Consider the following 20,275-nt stretch of genomic DNA (forward strand, 5'->3'; position numbering starts at 1 on the left):
CTGCAATAGCTAAAACAGTCTTGAGCAAGAGTGAAGCTGAAGTCATTACATTTTCTGACTTCAGACTACATTACAGAGCTATATTAATTGAAATAGCATGAAAACAGATGCATAGACCAATGGAACAGAATTGAGAGCCCAGTAATATTCCTACATATATAAACTATTTTTTTTTTTTACAAAGACATCAAGAATATACACTGAGGAAAAGATAGTGTCTCCAATAAATGGTGTTTGGAAGACTGGGCATCTACACCCAAAAGAGTGAAATTGGACACTTTGCTTAAACAATGCACAAAAATCAACTCAAAATAAATTAAACTCTTAAACCTAAAAGACCTAATACCATGAAACTCCTATAACAAAACAAAGGCTACTGTACATAGGTTTTCTCAATGATTTGGGGGGGAATTTACACCAAAAGTATAGGCAAAAATCATCTAATGTAATACATCAAACTAAAATGTTTCTACACAGCAATGAAAATAGTCAACAAAATGAAAAGCATTCTATAGAATGAGAGAAAATATACATACAGTAATTCCTCCTTATCAGTTGTTTTTCTTTCAGCAGTTTCTGTTACTTGAAGTCAACTGTCATCTGAAAAATATAAAATTCCTAGGTTTTAAAATGCACACTCCTCTTGTGCTGTCCTGCTTTGTCCTTCCCAGGACATAAATAACCCCTTGATCTAGTGCATGCAGGGTGTATATGCAACCCACTTGTTAAAGATTGTCAAAGTAAGTGCAGGGCTTGTATTCAAATAATCAGTGTTTTACTTAATAATGGAACCCAAGGGTAGTAATGTTGGCAAATTGGATATGACAAAGAGAAACCATAGAGGGATTCCTTTAAGTGAAAAGGTGAGTACAGTGCAAGATAGTTTGAAAGACCACACTAACATAACTTTTATTACACTAGTTGTTATAATTGTTCTGTTTTATTGTTGTTATGGTATTAATCTCATTGTGCTTAACTTATAATTAAACTTTATCATAGAGATGTGTATGAATAGGAAAAAAATTATCGTATATATAAGGATTGGTATTATCTGCAGTTTCAGGCATCAACTGGGTTCTTGGAATTCATCTCCTGCAAATAAGACAGGAACTACCGTAAACCATACATCTGATAAAGGATTAATATCCAAGATATATAAGGAACTCATATGACTCAATAGCAAAAAACAAACGACCCAAATAAAAACACGCAAAGGACCTGAGTTGTCATTTTTCCAAAGAAAATACACTGTTAGCCAACCGATATATGAAAAGATGCTTACCATCCCTAATCTTTAGGGAAATGCAAATCAAAATCACAATGAGATATAACATCGTACTGGTAGGATGACTGTTATCAAAAAATCAAAAGATAACTAACTGTTGACTACATAATGAAAACAGGGAACTTGGTGCACTGTTGCTAGGAATGTAAATGGTATAGCCATTATGGAAAACAGTAAGGAGTTCCTCAAGAAATTAGAAATAGAGCTACCATATGATCCAGAAATTCTACTTCTGGGTATAAATTTTGAAAAGATACCTGTACCCTCGTGTTTATTGCAACATTATTCCCAGTATCCAATATATGGAAACAAGCTAAGCATCCCTCCAGGAATGGATGGGTAAAGAAACTGTGATATGATATGTGCATGCACACACACACACACTGGAATGAAAAATGTTATAGAATCAAATATTGCTCAGCCTTAAAAAAGGAGGAAATCCTGTGACTTGTGAAAACCTAGATGATCCTTGAGGACATTTTGCTAAATGAAATATGCTAGCACAGAAAGACAAATACTGCCTGGTCTCGCTTATACTTGAAATCTAAAAAAGTCAAATATATAAAAGTAGAAAATAGAATTGTGGTACCAGAGGCAGGGGAAAGAAATAGGGAGATATTAGTACAATTGTATAGGTTTTCTGTTATACAGCATAAGTTCTGGAGAGCTAATGTACTGCATGGTGACCAAAGTTAATAAATGCTATAGTGTATGCCTAAAATTTGCTGAGAGAGTAGATCTTAAATGTCTCATCACACACACAAAAAAAGAGATAATGATGCGAGTTTGTGAATGTGTTAAAGAGTTTGTGGTGATCATTTCACAATGCATATCAAAGCATAACATGATAGGAATTAAATATGTATTATTTTTATTTATCAGTATTACCTCAGTAAAGCTGAAAAAATGAAACTTTATGTGTGATAGTCTTAGAACCTATATTTAAGTAAATATATTCCATTATCTTGAAGGTATTATGTTGGAATATATTGGTATATCTGATATATTTTGTGTTCACATTTTCAAAAGAAAAAAATGAACCTGAGATTATGCTGCATAAGTATTGGAATCTTCCTTCAATGATTTTATCAGCATTCTCATTAGGAATTTTTATAGGACATACACTAGCTAAAAGAAATGTATGCACCTATAAATAGTTGTCCCAAATAGTCACAAACTAAACTAGAACCAAACTGTTATTTGATATCCGAAGATGTCACATAATTAATCCAATTGGCAGCAGTTTCTTCTTGGCAAATCGTATATTGAGTCCTTTAGATGTCATCCTACCATCACCCCTATACAGACACACACACACACTGAGAAAAGAGAGAACCGTGTATTGCTGGGTATTTAACACTTAAAGAAGTGGCATTTTTTCTCAACTAAGTCTTTTGTATTTTAGGGGTTTTTCAAAATATCTATTAAATGCACAATTACTGGCAACCTGTTCAATACTTCTAAAGCACAAAACATAAATGGTAGAGAAGGAAAATTTAATTTTAATTATATTTAACTGTAGTTCTTAACCATATTTGGCAAAAATTTTAAAAGTACTATTTTACAGTTCTTCCCCCCCACACACACATGCACAGGTAAGCTTTTCTCCTTGAAATAGCATAACTGTCATGCAATAAAGTTCTAGTCTATTTTGTTCTTCAGGCCCTTTACTAATCAATTGGAAACAAATTCTCTTTTGAGAGAAGAGTCCATAAAATAAGTTTAAAAGTAAGAACACAAATAAAATTTCATTTTAAATTACATTCACTCCTGGTATGTTGGATAGAACATCTTTCTCTCGAGTTTATTAAGAGCATCCGTATCCTTCTTGAGTGGTTGTTTCCTTGACATTTCTACTCCATCTATTTGATTTTCATAAAGAGATTGCTTTTGAAATTCAAATATCAGGCTATCTTCTGGGAGAAGAGGAGATATAGGATAAATTTAAGCATCTGCAATCCTCACTTCATTCTGATGGATAATTCTGTTTTCAGCTTACAATAAGGAACAGGAAATTGTAGCAAAGCAGCAGAATAAGAAAATGGTAGAGCTGCCAAACTTCTTTCAATTCAGGTCATCCCTATATGAATTCATTGTGTGGTGTGAAAATAATAGCCAAAGCAGCAAGCATTCACTCATAGTGAGCACACAGACACATAAAAAAACACATTCAAAAGCAAAGAAAACCTGCCTTCCTGCTGCTGTGGCTTAACTTCAGTAGTTTGTAACATCAATAATTGACTAAATGAAGCTTCATAAGTGTTTGAGAAGGGGGTAGTCGGGGACTGGAGACAGGTAAGATGTTCAAGTCTCGTTAGGTTGCTGATAGGAATATATTTGAAAGTAGGCAGCATATAAGAGATGGTCTTGCATCTTCATGTGCAAATCTGGAAGGCACTTGAGCTTTGTCTCTGTGTTGCCATAATATATTTTACAGTCCTTGATATTTTAAATCATGAGTCCACTTTGAATCCTGGGCTTCCCTTGTTTAGCATTTTGCAGCAGGAAGTTTAAAGGAAAATATGTAATATAAATTATTTTGGCCCAGCCGGCGTGGCTCAGAGGTTGGGCATTGACCTGTGATCCCGGAGATCGCAGTTCGATTCCCGGTCAGGGCACATGCCCAGGTTGCGGGCTCGACCCCAGTCAGGGGCGAGCAGGAGGCAGCCGATCAATGACTCTCTCATCACTGATGTGTTTATCTCTCTCTCCCTCTCCCTCTCTCTCTGAAATCAATAAAATATTTTAAAAAAATATTTTGCCAAGATTTACTTCCTAAATGTTTAGTGAAAATGAAAACATGGTTCTATGATGCAAAACGTTCAAAAATTAAAAATAGGTATTTTTCATAAGAGAAAACAATGTTCATATTTCTCCCATTTAGTTTATTAATAGATCACTATATTGTTTAAGGTGGCAAAATAATTATCTAAATAGCCAAGTTTCAATTTCAGTTCTGAAAGTTGTTTCCAATAAGATGTAAGCTGAAGCTATAGGTCAGTGTCTAAAATAGTTCTTTTTAGGAGCCTACTAAGTTAGTACATGTGTCTTTTTGCCCTTTCTTTTTTCTGATTCCTGAAGCTTAGAAAAGCTGTAACTAAAGTAACAATATTCCATAAAACTTCAAGGTGAAAGCCGTTGGCTAAGCATGGAAAATTAGAACAACTCTTGGTTCTTTGATGACTACAGAACTGCCAAAAAAGCCCTGGACTTATATATGGACCTCACTTGAGTAATTTTATCTATCTATATCTATGTTTCTATCTACCTACTTACTGATCTATTTATCTATCATCCATCTATTCACTTACTTTTATTTATTATTATTTTGTGTTATTTACAATTGGACCTCATCTAACTTTTAGAAACAGTCATGACAATAAGGACAACATAAAATATAGTACACGCTCTGTGCAATAACCTCTCTTTAGTAATTTTAATAAACAATTTTCATTGGCTGCTCCTATGAATCAATCACTCCGAGTGCATGGTTTCCTACCAATTCACACGTCATTTATTCATCAAATAATTATTGAGTCTGATACTGTTTCAATGCTAGAATAGTAGTAGAGGAATATGCTAAAATAAACATTAGCTCTTTCTTTTATGATTACTGTCATATTATATATTGGAGGTGACAGCCATTCAACTGATTTGCTTGATTAAACAAAATTTCTCTTATAAAACATGCTAATTGATGACCACAAAGATATCTACTACATTGTATATTACTTAAACAAGAACACTTTAATAAGTGAGAGGCTGTGTTATTAAATATTACCAGCATACAACAGTTAATAAGCAGAGGTCTGCTTCCCCTCTTATTAGGTCATTCTGTTATAAACCCATCACTTCTGCACACGTAGGCTGCCGAGATTAACTCAGTTTTAGCTACTCCTACCTGTTCTCAGGCTTGGATTACAGATTCACTCCTTAACTCTCAAAATATCCTTCTAACTATAATCAGAATGCTATTTCAAAATGTAAACTTGATAATATTTTTCTATTTTAAAAATGCTTCAGAAGTTTCTCTTTTCTTCAAACTCTTCACTATGACTCTCATGGTCCGTAGAGTATAGAGCGTGTACTGCATCATCAATATCATCATAGGTTGCTTTCTGTCTCCATCTTTGTCATTGTCATCATCATCAGAGATTATTTTCTGTGTTCCAAGATTTGTGATGAATATTTGTAATGCCGAGGATCATGGCCAGGGAGGTTCACTCTAGATCTGGGGACAGTCCAAAGGAAAAACTGTGGAGCCGAAGGATAAGATGTTTACTTTATTTGGCTGTGGCGCTCAAACACACAAGATAGACAAATCCACACTCTTCTTTCCGGTGGTGGCCAGCTGGACATAAACAGGGTATGCACCACACCCCAGAAGGACCACCGCCCCCAGGGGAAAAGTCCTCAAAACTGCACCACTGAAAGTCCCCGGCTAGTCTTATAAGACCCAAGGCCACGGTGGCTCTCAGCCAAGAATGGATCAGACATCAGTCAGCTAACAGGGCATCTGTTAGGACCATGTTGTATCATGTTTACACAACTGGGGCCTTTACCTGGAGAGGGTGGAGAGAAAGCCTAAGTGTTTTCACTTTCCCTGCAATATTTTATATGGAATTTTTATCGCAATCCTCATAAAACTTCATTAGCTTATTTTATTATCCCCATTTATGCAATGTAGAAACTGAGGTTAAGTGGGATTAGGCTCCTTACCTAACACCATACAACTTGTGAGATATAGAGTCAGAGTTTAAAGTCTGATGGTCTGGTTACTAAAGCTCTTGGTATTGAACCTTGTTATATTAAAAGTGTGTTGATTAAAAGAAAAATGAAAAACTATATGATTTAATAAGCACCTTTTCTTATCTCCTTCCAGTTACATCTGTCTCATTTTTTTCTGCCACTCATCTACATCACTGTATAGAATCCAAACATTTTGATCTGACTTTTCTTTTCACTGAAATGTTAACTTTGCCTTTTGACTGTCACAAATGCTGGGCCCTCTTCCTGGAGCATTTTTACTGCTCGTATTTACTTGCATGATACCTCATCATCAGTGAAGTGATAGAATCAATGACACTTATTCTACTATACTTTCCATCACCTAATTTACTTTTATTAGGTGTGCCATTCTGTTCTTGCAATCATGGCATTGATCATATTATATTTTAAATGTCAATTTACCAGTCTCAGTCTCCCACTAAATTACAGGTACTATGAAGCCAACTACAGTGGTTTCTACCTTCTCTACCACTGAATTGCTAGTGTTCTTTCACATTTAATAATGTGAAAGAAAAATTGCAACAGATGGAATTAAACAGACTTGCAAAACTTTATTCAAGGTTATTGCAAAAGGGGATGAGATATTAGACTTAACTCTGCTGAAATATAAAGTGGGAGGTTTTTAAAAGCTGAGATGAGTTTGTGTAAAAATGCTAGAGTATGTTAGATGAGAGGTTGGTTAATGTGGTTAGGTCATCTGTGTTTGTTAACAGTGCTTATTGTTTTTAAATTTAGTTTTACTGAATTTATTGGGGTGACCTTGGTTAATAAAATTATGTAGGTTTCAGGGGTACAATTCTTTAATACATCATAAGTATATTGTATTGTGTGTTCACCACCCCAAGTCAAGTCTCTTTCCATCACCATTTATCCCCCCATACCCTCTTCCACCTCCCCCACCTTCCTTTTCCCTCAGATAATCACCACACTGCTCCATACTGTTGTCTCTGAGGTGTGTTTGTGGTTTTTGTTTGTTTGTTTTCTGCTTAATCCCTTCACCATTTTTACCACCCTCCTCTCCTCTGACAGCTGTCAGTCTGTTCTCTGCATCTATGAGTAACAGTTTTATTGTTAACATAGAGACTGGGAGATAGAAGCTCCATCTTCCTTGGTGATTACATCTCAAAGGAATTACTCCCAAATCCTGGAGAAAGACATTCTTGGGTTGTAAGACTAGAGAGAGGTTGGGAGAAGATTTACATCTCAAGAGGAAGAAAAATACAATTCCAAGTTTAAAGTAAATGCTTTAAGAAAAAGAGGTCAGGGACTAGAGTCAGGAAGAAACCTGTCTAAAGTTTGCTTAATCAAGTTGAGGGGAATTGTAAGGCCATCTTAGTCAAGATCTATTTGTTGAATTAATAAGTAATTAACCAGATAATTTGAACACCTCATTTTATAGTAAAAAATTCTTGACATGTACCGATTAAGAACTATTATGTGACTCTGTATTTATGTCATTTGAATGAAGTGTTGAATATACACATGACACTTGACTTTTTAAATATTCAAACTAATTGTTCTGATTATATTTTTATATTTCTGTAATGTCTAGAAAATAAACTGACATTATTATAATATGGTGATACACAAGTAGAGTTTAATATTTTAATTGAATATTTTAGTACTACATTTACTGTAGCTTCAGAGAAATTACTGGTGATGTTAAAGTGAATTGTATGTAAATGAGTCAATATAAATATAGTAAATATAGATACAGCAGAAGTAATTTTAATCTTTGCTAATTGAAGTTTTTGCACATTTTAAATGGTGTTTAATATTGCTTAAATCATTGTGGGTATGAGAATATATGTCCAAGCTCATTAATCCCATGTAATTTCAAAGAAGGTAAATTTAGTAGCTATACTTATGTTCACCAAATTGTCATTGGATGTGGTATTGGTAATGCTTTCAAAGTAGTTTTGCTTACACTTATTTACATATTTAGATATCTATGAATAACCTTATATATAGCACAGCAGTTAATTTAGCTAAATCTATCATATTGTACATTTTCTAAATTATCTGATGTCCAACAATTGTTCATGTTTATGGAAGCTAATCCCAGACCTAAATTTCATTAACTGACCATAGACGTAGTTGAGTTTCTATAGTAATGAGTTGATTGGGCAGAAATTTTGCATAGACATGAGAGGAGGAGAAGGGGTGAATGTTTTCTACGTTTGAGACGGCCGAGTTTACGAATCAGTACTCTTTAATGCATTTTTTCCTCCTTGAATCACTGGGGGGTTATTTGCGTGCATTCTTAGTGGCAGAGTCAAGGGAAACTAAGATTTTTGTCATTTTGGTTTAACACAGACTCAACCAGAAAGCACAGTCCTGGTTTTGCATGAGGACTATCAACAGACCCTAAAACGTGAGTCTTGTCGATTTGTGCTGTTGAATTCTACTGTAACTGACTTAGAGACACAACCTGGCCTTTATGAAAATATATAATGAAAGCCTTGATTAAGTATAATTGTACACTATATGAAATGCAGAATGTGAGGACTGATATGTCTGTTTTGTCCAGTCTGAAATAATTCTAGTAATTTATAGAAACTTAACTTTGAAGAAGGTAATACGTTTGTGCTATTCATTGATATTTAGCTTAAAACATATAGTTTTATATAGTTTTGACATTTTAATTTATTCATGGTTGACAAGATATGTAAAGAAGATCTCTTACAAATAAACATCATTTCCATGTTATTTGGTATATAATTCATTTTTAATCTTGTTTATAAGCAATATCCCATATATTTAACATCTCAATTTTTCATCGCGTTTTTTTTTCCCTCAAGTGAAATGAGGGGTCTGTTAAAGATGAAAGCTTAGTGCACGGTTCTTCCCTCTTCTGTCACAGACCTGTTTTTCAGCTATTTACTAATTGTGGGCCTTTGATAAATTATCTTTGATAACCTGCTGTTTTGTTCTTGAACTTTGCCACGGCTACAACTCTGGGGTATCAGAACTGTCAAAAATAAAAGTAAAAGATCAAGAGGCACAGAGCTTATGAATGTGAGAGAAGACATAAGGCTTGGTATGAACTGATGAATTTTCCACTGACAGGTAGTTTGCACTCTGTTCTATTTGCTGTCACTGTACCTGAAATAAGAAGAGTTTTGTTTTGTTTTGTTTTGTTTTTCACCCAATAATGGATGGCGGGGGCTGTTTGCATTGTGAGAATCTGCCAATGCAACATGCCACGTGGCTTTATCTTTGAAAGCGAGGGTGAAACAGGCTTGCCTGGCTGCAGATAAGAGACTTAGAAGGAATTCTATTCAGATGTACCTGTCACTAGTCTATCTGAAGGTTTTGTGATTCATATGTACTGTTCTGTGTGATGAAGCGTTAAATGGGTTTCCTCTGGGAGCAGGTTGCATTCAGGGGTCGTCTGATCCCTGCTGTGGGATGGTGCATGCTTGAGTCATATAGCCTCTTGCTACTGCATTTCTGTTAGAAGACTGGTGACTTGAACATATGTTAGATGATCTCTGGGAACATCTTAATGGCAAAGGAACTGACAAAAATTTAACTATCTGTTAATATACAAGTATTTGTAACAAAAAAATAATCAACCTTTCTGCTGTTAGCACAGTCATTTATTCTGATAATTGAGTAGTTATAAACATGTTTTGCAATAATGACCTAGCTCTTGATGGATGTGTTTTTATTTATTTTAACAAAAAGATATGTAGTGAAGTGCATTAATTTATACTGAAAAGTGCGGAGTTTATTTTTCTAAAGAAAAAGCTTTAGAAAATAAAGATTTTTCCCATTTGCAATATAGTTTTCTACTGTGTAAATTTTATTTTATTACTGTATATAATTTGAAAGAAAACGGCTTGTCTTGGAAAATGAGACATACTGGTTCACATTCAAAAGGATCATAAAAAGGAAGAGATACTTGTTTTTGTATAAAATTTTGTTGAGATTCTTCATTACAGATTAAATTTTTTTGGATGTAAGATTTTTAGCAAATGCAAAAATATTTCTTCATTTATTATGTCCACGATGAGATATATAAAACTATAACCTAATATCATCCCTTAAGTTTTAAGTGTGCTGTATTTTGTGTAAAGTGAAGCCAACTATTTGGCAAAGAGGTACTTAACTGAAAATAATCAGTGAAATCTTTCTAAAGTTTTCATCAGGCATGACAACAGTCTTAACCATGAGTAAGTTAGTGTATACACTGATATGTTTTCTCTATTTTTAAAATTTAAATTGTTTCTGGTATTCTGTATTTCAATGGGAAACAAACTTCATTATTTTATGTAGTAGCAAAGGGAAAACTCTTCCAACAGGATTAAAATGATGACACTATGCTTTATGCATATGGTATGTCTTTTTCATCTTTTCCCCAGTTGTGAACATCTTAATTTTTTAGCATAAACCAAAATTTTCTTATTAATGAACTAAAGCATACTTAGGGCAGTACTATGAGAACCTATTAGATCACTTATGCATAATTCACAACATTTAAGTAACATATTCTTTCAATTTCCCAATCCTTAAATTAGGCTATGGCCTTAAGACTTGTAATGTCTCCTAATAAACAGAAGTGTTAAATAAATATATTTAACCCTGGCTCAGTTGGTCAGAGCAGTGTCCTATACACCAAAAGTTTGCCGGTTTGATTTCTTCAGGGCACATACCTAAGTTTGGGCTCAATCCCTGGTCCAGGTATGTACGAGAGGCACCGGAAAGATGTTTCTCTCTCACATCAGTGTTTCTCTCTTTCTCCCTTCCTCTCTCTCTAAAATCAATAAACACATCCTCAGGTGAGGATAAATAAATAAGTAGATAAATAAATAGATGAATAGATGATAGATAGATGATAGAGAGATAGAGAGATAGAGAGATAGATAGATGATAGATAGATGATAGATGATAGATAGATGATAGATGATAGATAGATGATGATAGATGATGATAGATAGATAGATAGATAGATGATAGATAGATAGATAGATAGATAGATAGATAGATAGATAGATAGATAGATAGATGATAGATAGATAGATGATAGATAGATGATAGATGATGATAGATAGATAGATGATAGATAGATAGATAGATGGATAGATAGATAGATAGATAGATGATAGATAGATAGATGATAGATAGATAGATGATAGATAGATAGATGATAGATAGATGATAGATGATGATGATAGATAGATAGATAGATAGATAGATGATAGATAGATAGATAGATAGATAGATAGATAGATAGATGATAGATAGATAGATGATAGATAGATAGATGATAGATAGATGATAGATAGATGATAGATGATAGATAGATGATAGATAGATAGATAGATAGATAGATAGATAGATAGATAGATAGATAGATGATAGATAGATAGATGATAGATAGATAGATATAGATACATTTAATAATACTATTTCAGGGTTTCAAAAACTTCTGGTAAGCATTTCTTTGGGGGAAAAAGAAACAACTGATTCATAAAACTAAGGAAAAAAATACCATTATACCTTATGCAATGTATGCATAATTAGTCGTATTTCTGCTCTGTTCTCTCCATTCTAGTATTTTTTTCATAGAGAATGAAAAATGTCTAACCTCTGAGTTTTTCATATTTTTATAAAAACTTATTATATACCTCACTATGAGGTATCTTTTTTGTTTGTTTGTTTGTTTTTTTAGGAAAAACTTTAAAAACAGACTAAACTCATATTATTTTTAGAGTAATACAAACAAAAAACATATTTTGTTAGAGACATTTAAGAGATTTAAGAAGCTTTATGTTGCTCAGAATATAATTGTATTTTTCACAGTTCTATTATGAATTTTTCTCTACTCTTTACATCAGTAAGTCCCCACCTTTCAAAATCTGCTTAATTAGCAAGAATGTTACCTCTTCAAAATGTCTTTTCTAGCCATCCAATCTAGCCATTATCTCTACAGACTTTTTCTACTTCATGACATTTTCCATAATTGTAAACATTTTATTTATATTATGTATATATGTATGTATATATGTATACATATTAGAAAAAGAGAATTATTTACCTGTTTATTTTTGTGTCACATCTACAGAACTTAAATACAATATCCAATGCATAGCATAGTATCTGAAATATAATAAAAATCAATAAAATTTTTGAGTGAAGACCAAGTAATTTCATAAATAAGAACATAAGAAATATATTGTGTATATTAAATATGTAGTACTAAAAGTTATATAAGCACCACTTTATTTAACAAAATAAATACAAATACACATTGTATACAAATAGAGAAGTCATCAAGCTTCAAACTTCAGTAGTTTCTTTACTATACAACAAAAGCCTACCCAAAGTTATTAGATGTTAAGAGCCATGACATACATAACTAATGTTGCCTAAGTAATTATAAATTTTCTTTGAATATTTTTTAATAGTTTAAAGAAAAAGTCAATCATTATTAAAACATCTAATTTTTTACAAGCATTTATTGAGAGTTGACTCTGTGTAAAACTATGTGAAAATGTCTGTAGGGGATTTATTATTGTAAATGATTTTAACTCTCATCTGATGAAATCAATATAGTAAGGAAATTCAATATAGATTTTGAAAAATACAGTAGAGCTTTAACTGTAAAGCAGAAGTTGAGAATATTAATTGTGTTTAGCAGAACTAGAGTTCAATTCCAGAAATGAGAAATAGCAACAGCACATGCTGAGAGGACGCTGAAAGAACTTTTGGCACAGGGAATAGCATAAGAAAAGGCATGAACAAGTTGTTTAGCAAGTGTTAGTTGCTTATTTCAACAGGTGTATTAACTAACTGTAGGAAGATATAACGACAGCTGCTACAGATAGAAGTTATGTTTGAAAGTACATTAGGGTAATATTGTGGAAAATTTAACCCTAATTAAAGAATTGGGATTCTGTTGGCATGTACCATTGTCCCCTTCTTGTTTTAGAAGCATTAAAACCTCTTGTTTTGGAAGCATTAAGAATAAGAATGTGGTTATTTTAAATAATAGCCCAGAAAAATCTGTTGCAAGGTGCTACAGGATTTTCCTTTTGTATGTGCCATATACATGCATACATACTTATACATAAATGCACTCCCAAAAGTCTGTGTGTATAGATATATGTGTATCACTTAATCTGGCTTTAGTTTGCAAAATAGATTAGAGGAGAATCAGTGTGAGTTTGTGTAGAAAACATTAATGACTTTGAGACCCTGCCATCTTTTTTTTCAGCTGTAAAAATGGTCATAATTCATAATAAAAATATGGCTTAGTGTTTCCTTCTACTTTGGGAAAGAAAGCTGTGTTTCCAGCTTGAGTCCATTGCCCCATGAATAAAATGTTCTCAAGGGTATATCAGTGAGTGTTTACTTGTATAATAGAAAGGTGAGAAGTAAATAGTGGAGTAAATTCTATTCATAGTAAAATAAATAACAAATTCCTTTGCGGGGACAGTAGACACAGCTGTTAAGCTCACATCTTTATTCTATCATGTGTACTCCCAATGTGATTATACTTGAGTAGCTTTGAGTATGACTCCCATGCCCTTTAATAATTTTAAAAGTAAATGCCCAAATCTTCATCATATTAATTATTTTAATGGAACTAGTGAAGAGTTAATTAATTGTGACTACATAGACAAAGAAATGCCAGGGACAATTTCTTGGCAGAAAGCTATTAAGTTGAAATGCCATTTTTAGCAGTGCTTTAAGAATGCGACAATTAAGGTACAGTTAAGCCCCTTAGAAATATGAGCCTTAGTCATTTTGTTTTCTAACAACATGGAACAGAGACAAAGCACTTAGCACCTAGGTATAAATGTGCTTTTAACTTTCTGAAAGCCAAGACATTTTTAAAAATCCTATTTGCTGCTAATTCCTTTTGTTGACTGTGTTTTCCATGATGACAAGTTTAAAGCACTGAGATGCTCACTGGAATGAACGGTAATATCAATTTGTTAAAATGCTTTGTCAATACTTTAACCTTAGTATCTTAATGGAATGTCAAGGATGAGTTTATGCTTTCAGTGTTTCTAACACAATTATGTATCTTAGGATCAGTTCCATGGAAGGCAAAATAGAGTTTCTTCTCCTGGCATTTGCTTGTTATGTTTCCTTCATGAATTGAATGGTTTTATGCCTCTTGCATCTAGAGTGGATCTGTTACAAATATCATTCTTTACCTAAACAAAGCTGAAAACCCCACATACTGCTTGGCAGGTCAAGTAGTAAATTCATGCATTTAAGTCTAGTTTCACATCTAGTGTAAATATGTAGTGTCCTTGTTTAGGAAAGACATGGTTAACTCAGTAATGTTAAGAATAGTGACTTTCCCTTTTGAGGAACTATCCTTACAATTCTCATCCTTCCTGCCGTTTTCTTTCTGAGCAAGGAGACTCGACTTGGAATGGTAAACACACAATACAATATACATATGATATATTGTATAATTGTGTACATGAAACTATATAATTTTACTAATCAATGTCACCACAATAAATTCAATAAAAATAAATAAGTAAAATAAAATAAAATAAAATAATAAAATAAAATATGCCAAATGGACTATTTCAAGCTTCCCTCACTGCCACTCTCTCTTATCCTTCCAGAATTGCACATGCATTGCTGTTATATTTAGCTGGAGCAGTTCCTCTCTATTCTCTGTCAGTCTTTTATTACTTAGTTTTAATTCTTTTAATGAGTCCACTTAGAAGTTATCTTTTCTGAGAAACTTTCCCTGAACTACTGAGCCATGACTGAACTTCCCCCTGGTTGTACCCATCACACCTTGAGATTTTCTCTACTAGAACACATTTCAGACTATACACAATGCCCATTTATATGCCTCTTTTCCTAAAAGATCTTACATTCAATTGATAACATAGCACCTGGTACATAATAGATGCTTACAACTCTCTATTAAAGAATGAATATATTTTACACATCTTGAATCTCATTGCAGAAATTTTGACTCATGTCATTCTGATTTTGTGTTGATAAAGATGATAGTATTGTATAAACATAATGAACATCTAAACAGTCAAATTTCAGGTAAAGGTGGTAAACTGAACACTAACCTCTGCTTTCCTCCACTATCAAACTCCACTAAAATGACACTAAAGAGTTTTCTTTTGTTTGTTTTTATTTAAAACACACACTTTCAAGTTAGGGGAGACTGAAGGTTGAGAACAAAACAATATTTTGCAAGTTGGGAGGTTTCTGTACTAGATAGAGGTAAATAACAAACACATGAGAAACAAGCCATGGGGGCGGGAGATAAGTAATAATATAATTAACATCACAGGGCAGAATTCCCCAAATTCATTTGCAGCGCAAGATACCTCTGGTTCTAGGGATAAATGATAGGGTAGAGTAGAGGCAAAAATGTAAACATTGCTTAACAATGAAAAATGTTAGTTCTCTGGATGTTTCACGTTTTGAAAATAGCAACTAGTTCTTGGTGTCAATATTTTTATATATCCATAAGCATATTAAGTCAGATTTGTTTTTTGAAATCTTTTTTTCTTTTTTATCTCAATATTAATTTTCATATTTTTAAAATCCACCAAACTCATGAAGCACACAAAGTTTCAATCAGTATGAGTTTTACTTACCTTTAAGAAAGGATCACATCAGGGAACATTAAGCAGTGTCCGAATTGAGATGAATCAATTGAGGCACTCAAGTGCAAAATTTAAGGGCATGCCAATTGACTCAGTAACCCAAGTAAATTATATTTGAGTACAATATTTTAAAAATAAAATTAATGCACAAATAAAATGAATAAGTTAATAATTGTTAAAAAAAGGACAATATCCTTTTGCCTCAGCTCCAATACGGCTCAGTATACAACTGGGCTATAGTTTTGAAGAGTAAATGAGCACAATTCTCAGGAAGGAAAACAAAGGGATAAAAAGACAAAAAATAGAAAAGAAAAATAGGCAACTTGGTGGATTTATCTGGGAGTTTCAATACTTAAATTATGGAATTTCAAAAACAGGGAAATAAAAAGGATGGAGAAATTATCAGTAAAATAATTCAGTAGTTTTCAGAAATTAAAAGATAATTCGCTGATTGCACTGTTCACTAAGTACTCAGCACAATAAATGAATACAAAAGTGATGCTTACCATTGTAAAATATCAAAAATGTTGATGCATCTGCAAACTTTCAGGGAAAAGAGCACTTGTTTTCAACCAAAGTCAGATGTTTTCACAAACCACAATTTTTAATTTAATTTAATTTAATAATTTAATTTCTTTTTCTTTGTTGAGAGTATTACAGATGTCCCTCATTTTTCCCCCATTGCCTCTCTCCACCCGGTTCCCTCCCTGTCCCAGGCCTTCACCACACTATTGTCTGTGTCCATGGGCAATGCACATATGCACATAAATTACTTGGTTAATCTCTTCCTGCTCCCCAACCTCTTCCCTTTGAGATCCCTCAGTCTGTTCCATGCCTCCATGCCTCTGGTTCTATTTTATTCATCAGTTTATTTTGTTCATTTGATTCCACATGTAAGTGAGATCATGTGATACTTGCCTTTCTCTGCCTGGCTTATTTCGCTTAGCATAATATTCTCCAGGTCCATCCATGCTGTCTCAAAAAGGTAAGAGGTCGTATTTCTTTACAGCTGCGTAGTATTCCGTGGTGTAAATGTCCCACAGCCTTTTTATCCACTCATCTACTGCTGGGCACGTGGGCTGTTTTCAGATCTTAGCTATTGTAAACTGTGCTGCTATGAACATAGGGGTGCATATATTCTTTCTGATTAGTGTTTCAGGATTCTTAGGGTATATTCCTAGCAGTGAGATCACTGAGTCAAATGGCAGTTTGGTTTTTAATTTTTTGAGGAAACTCCATACTGTTTTGCATAGTGGTTGCACCAGTCCGCGTTCCCATCAGCAGCGTACTAGGGTTCCTTTTATTTCACATCCTTAACAATTTTTTGTTGATTTATTGATAGTAGCCATTCTGGCAAGTGTGAGGTGATACTTCATTATTGTTTTAATTTGCATTTTTCTGATGATTAGTGATATTGAGCATTTTTTCATATGTCTATTGGCCATTTGTACGTCCTCTTTGAAGAATTGTCTATTCAAGTCATCTGCCCATTTTTTAATTGAATTGTCTGTCTTCCTTTTGTTAAGGTGTATGAGTTCTTTGTATATTTTGGAAATTAACCCCTTATCAGCTGTATCTTTGGCAAATATGTTTTCCCTTATAGTGGGTTCCCTTTTTATTTTGATGCTGGTTTCTTTTGCTGTGCAGAAGCCTTTTATTTTGATGTAGTCTCATTTGTTTATTTTTTGTTTCTCTTATCCTAGGAGATATATCAGTAAAATTTCTGCTATGTGAGATGTCTGATATTTTGTTGCCTATTGTTTTTACTAGGATTTTTATGGTTTTGTGGCTTACATTTAAGTCTTTATCCATTTTGAGATTATTTATGTGTATGGTGTAATTTAGTGGTCTAGTTTCATTTTTTTGAGTGTATTTGTCCTATTTTCCAAACAGCATTTATTGAAGAGACTGTCTTTACTCCATTGCATGCTCTTGTCTCCTTTGTCAAATATTAATTGAGCATAATGGCTTGGGTCAATTTCTGGGTTCTCTGTTCTGTTCCATTGATTTTTATACCTGTTCTTGTGCCACTACCAGAATGTTCTGATTATGATAGCTTTGTACTATAACTTGATATCTGGTATTATGATCTCTCCAATTATTCTTCTTTCTCCAAGACTGCTGTGGCTGTTCAGGGTCTTTTTTGGTTCCATATAAATTTTAGAAGTAATTGTTCTAAATCTGTGAAATATGCCACTGGTATTTTAATAGTGATTGCATTTAATCTATAGACTGCTTTGGGTAGTTTGGCAAAACTACTAGATTTAATAAATGAATTTGGCAAAGTAGCAGGATACAAAATTAACATCCAGAAATTGATGGCATTTTTATACACCAATAATGAACTCTCAGAAAGAGAAACTAAAAAAAAAGTTAAAAATCCCATTTTCCATTGCAACAAAAAAATTAAGATACTTAGGAATAAACTTAACCAAGGAGGTAAAAGACCTGTATTTGTAAAATTACAGGAAGTTAACAAAAGTGATAGAGTTAGAAACAAACAAGAGGAAACATAATCTGTATTCATAGATTGAAAGAATTAACATTATTAAGATGTCATACTACCCAAAGCCATAATTTTTAAAGGCAAAGATATCTACAGAAATTTTGATGGTAAATATTTCTGGAAGGAAAGAATACAACAAGTTGATGAATAAGGAAAGCCCTAACTCTACAAATACGGAGATGTTATATGACTCTAAAGATTAATCTGTGCTGTGTTAAACATTTTAACAAAATATGATTAGTCAAAAACTTGCAAGGAGAAATTATTCCAATCTAGAATTCTAGGCCTAAAGTATCAGTCAAATGTACGCATAGATTTCACACAACTCTGAATAATCAGTGTATAGAAGAATTAATTTTCATACATCCTTTCTCAGGATCACATTAAAGGATGTCACCCACCAAAACAAGGAGAAAGATAAAATAAATACACACATACAGAAATAAAAAATGAGATATTTAAATAACGGGTGATAACAGATACCCCCAGGATGATGGTGTAGGAGAAACCAGGATAACCGCTGTGTGCCAAATAGAGAGCAGACCAACTCTAAGCATGTCAGAAAACTCTAAGAAATTTCTCCAGAAAGAGGAAATTGATAGTATACCTATTGTGTCTGATCAGTTTAAGAAGACTTAGCTAGTGAGAAGTTAAGATGAACTAAGTAATAACAAAAATAATAAACCTATAAGAAGTAAAAGCAAAGCTACTACCAGAAAAACCAAGTTACATAAAATATAAAAATGAATCACCATTGACTATATAACTGTTCTGTAAATGTCATTTACATGGTAAAAATTTGTATTTGTACCCAGCCAGGCGTGGCTCAGCAGTTGAGTGTCGACCTGGGATCCAGGTGATTGGGGTTTGATTCCCAGTCAGGGCACATGCCCGGGTTTCGGGCTCGATCCCCAGTCGGGGGTGTGCAGGAGGCAGCTGATCAATGACTCATCATTGACGTTTCTATCTCTTTCTCTCCCTCTCCTTTCCTCTCTCAGAAGTCAATAAAGATATATATATTTTTAATTTGTATTTGTTTTTAACCTATATATCACAATAAAATTAAATTAGGAAGAAAGAGTTGTAGGAAGGTTATGTGCATATAGTTAGGATAGGAGGAAGAAAAGAGTGCTAAATTCTCTACTGTGCTAGTGAAGAATTTAACTAGGACAGTCAATATATGGTACCTAAAATTGAAAATAAAATAAAACAAGAAGTAGCAGTAAGAAAGCAGTTATACAAGTTGAAAGTGTTTGCAGGACTAGGGGGAAGAAAATGAAGAAAAAAGAGGGTGAGAGTTGTTTTTATAAGAAAAACAAAATATGCAAACTATTTCAAAGTCAATGCTCAAGAAATGGTCCTGATTGCTGTAGCATCCACTAATTGGACTAATTATTAGTACCTTATTTAAAAATGCTTTACAAAGTCATACATACAAATAGAAAGCATACTCAATCACAAACACACATAAATGTAATTGAACTTAATTAAAAACTTTTCTAGCCCTTGCTGTTGTGTCTCAGTGGTTAGAGCATTAGCCTGGTCAGGGGCATGTACCAGGGTCTCAGGCTCCATTTCTGGCTCCGGTCAGAGTGGAGTGGAAAGCAACCGGTTGGTGTGTCTCTCTCATATCCATGTTTCTCTCTCTCTTTCCCCACACCCTCCCTCCCTTCTATTCTCTCTAAAATTCAATGGAAAAAATATCCCTGGGTAAGGATTACAAAAATATTTAAAATAGACCGGCCAGGCATGGTTCAGTGCTTGAGCATCGACCTAGGATCCAGGAGATTCTGGTTCGATTCCCCGTCAGGGCACATGCCCGGGTTGCGGGCTCGATTCCCACAGGGGGCATGCAGGAGGCAGCGGATCAATAAGGACTCTCTCATCACTGATGTTTCTCTCTCTCTCTCTTTTTGTCCTCTTTCCCTTCCTCTCTCTGAAATCAATAAATATATATTTAAATATATATATATTTAAAATAAAGTTTTCTAAGTATTATTTAACCATTTTTTAGCTGATTGTATATGTAAACATATATACATGTATACATGTATGGAGATAGAAATAGAGACATTGATCTAGTCA

The 20,275-nt window shown here is 33.6% G+C and overlaps 1 protein-coding gene across 7 annotated transcripts in view; it reads left to right on the forward strand.

Annotated features, from left to right (window-relative positions):
- Positions 1-20,275, forward strand: part of MGAT4C (MGAT4 family member C) — a 668,022-nt gene that overhangs the window by 342,913 nt on the left and 304,834 nt on the right. For all 7 annotated transcript variants that reach the window (XM_087814509.1, XM_087814508.1, XM_087814513.1 and 4 more), the window contains one exon: positions 8,390-8,447. The gene's annotated coding sequence lies outside the window, so the exon portion shown is untranslated. The remainder of the gene's footprint in view (positions 1-8,389; positions 8,448-20,275) is intronic.

This window comes from Miniopterus natalensis, chromosome 2, assembly GCF_054644295.1.
Source record: "Miniopterus natalensis isolate mMinNat1 chromosome 2, mMinNat1.hap1, whole genome shotgun sequence".
Classification (NCBI taxonomy): Eukaryota; Metazoa; Chordata; class Mammalia; order Chiroptera; family Miniopteridae; genus Miniopterus; species Miniopterus natalensis.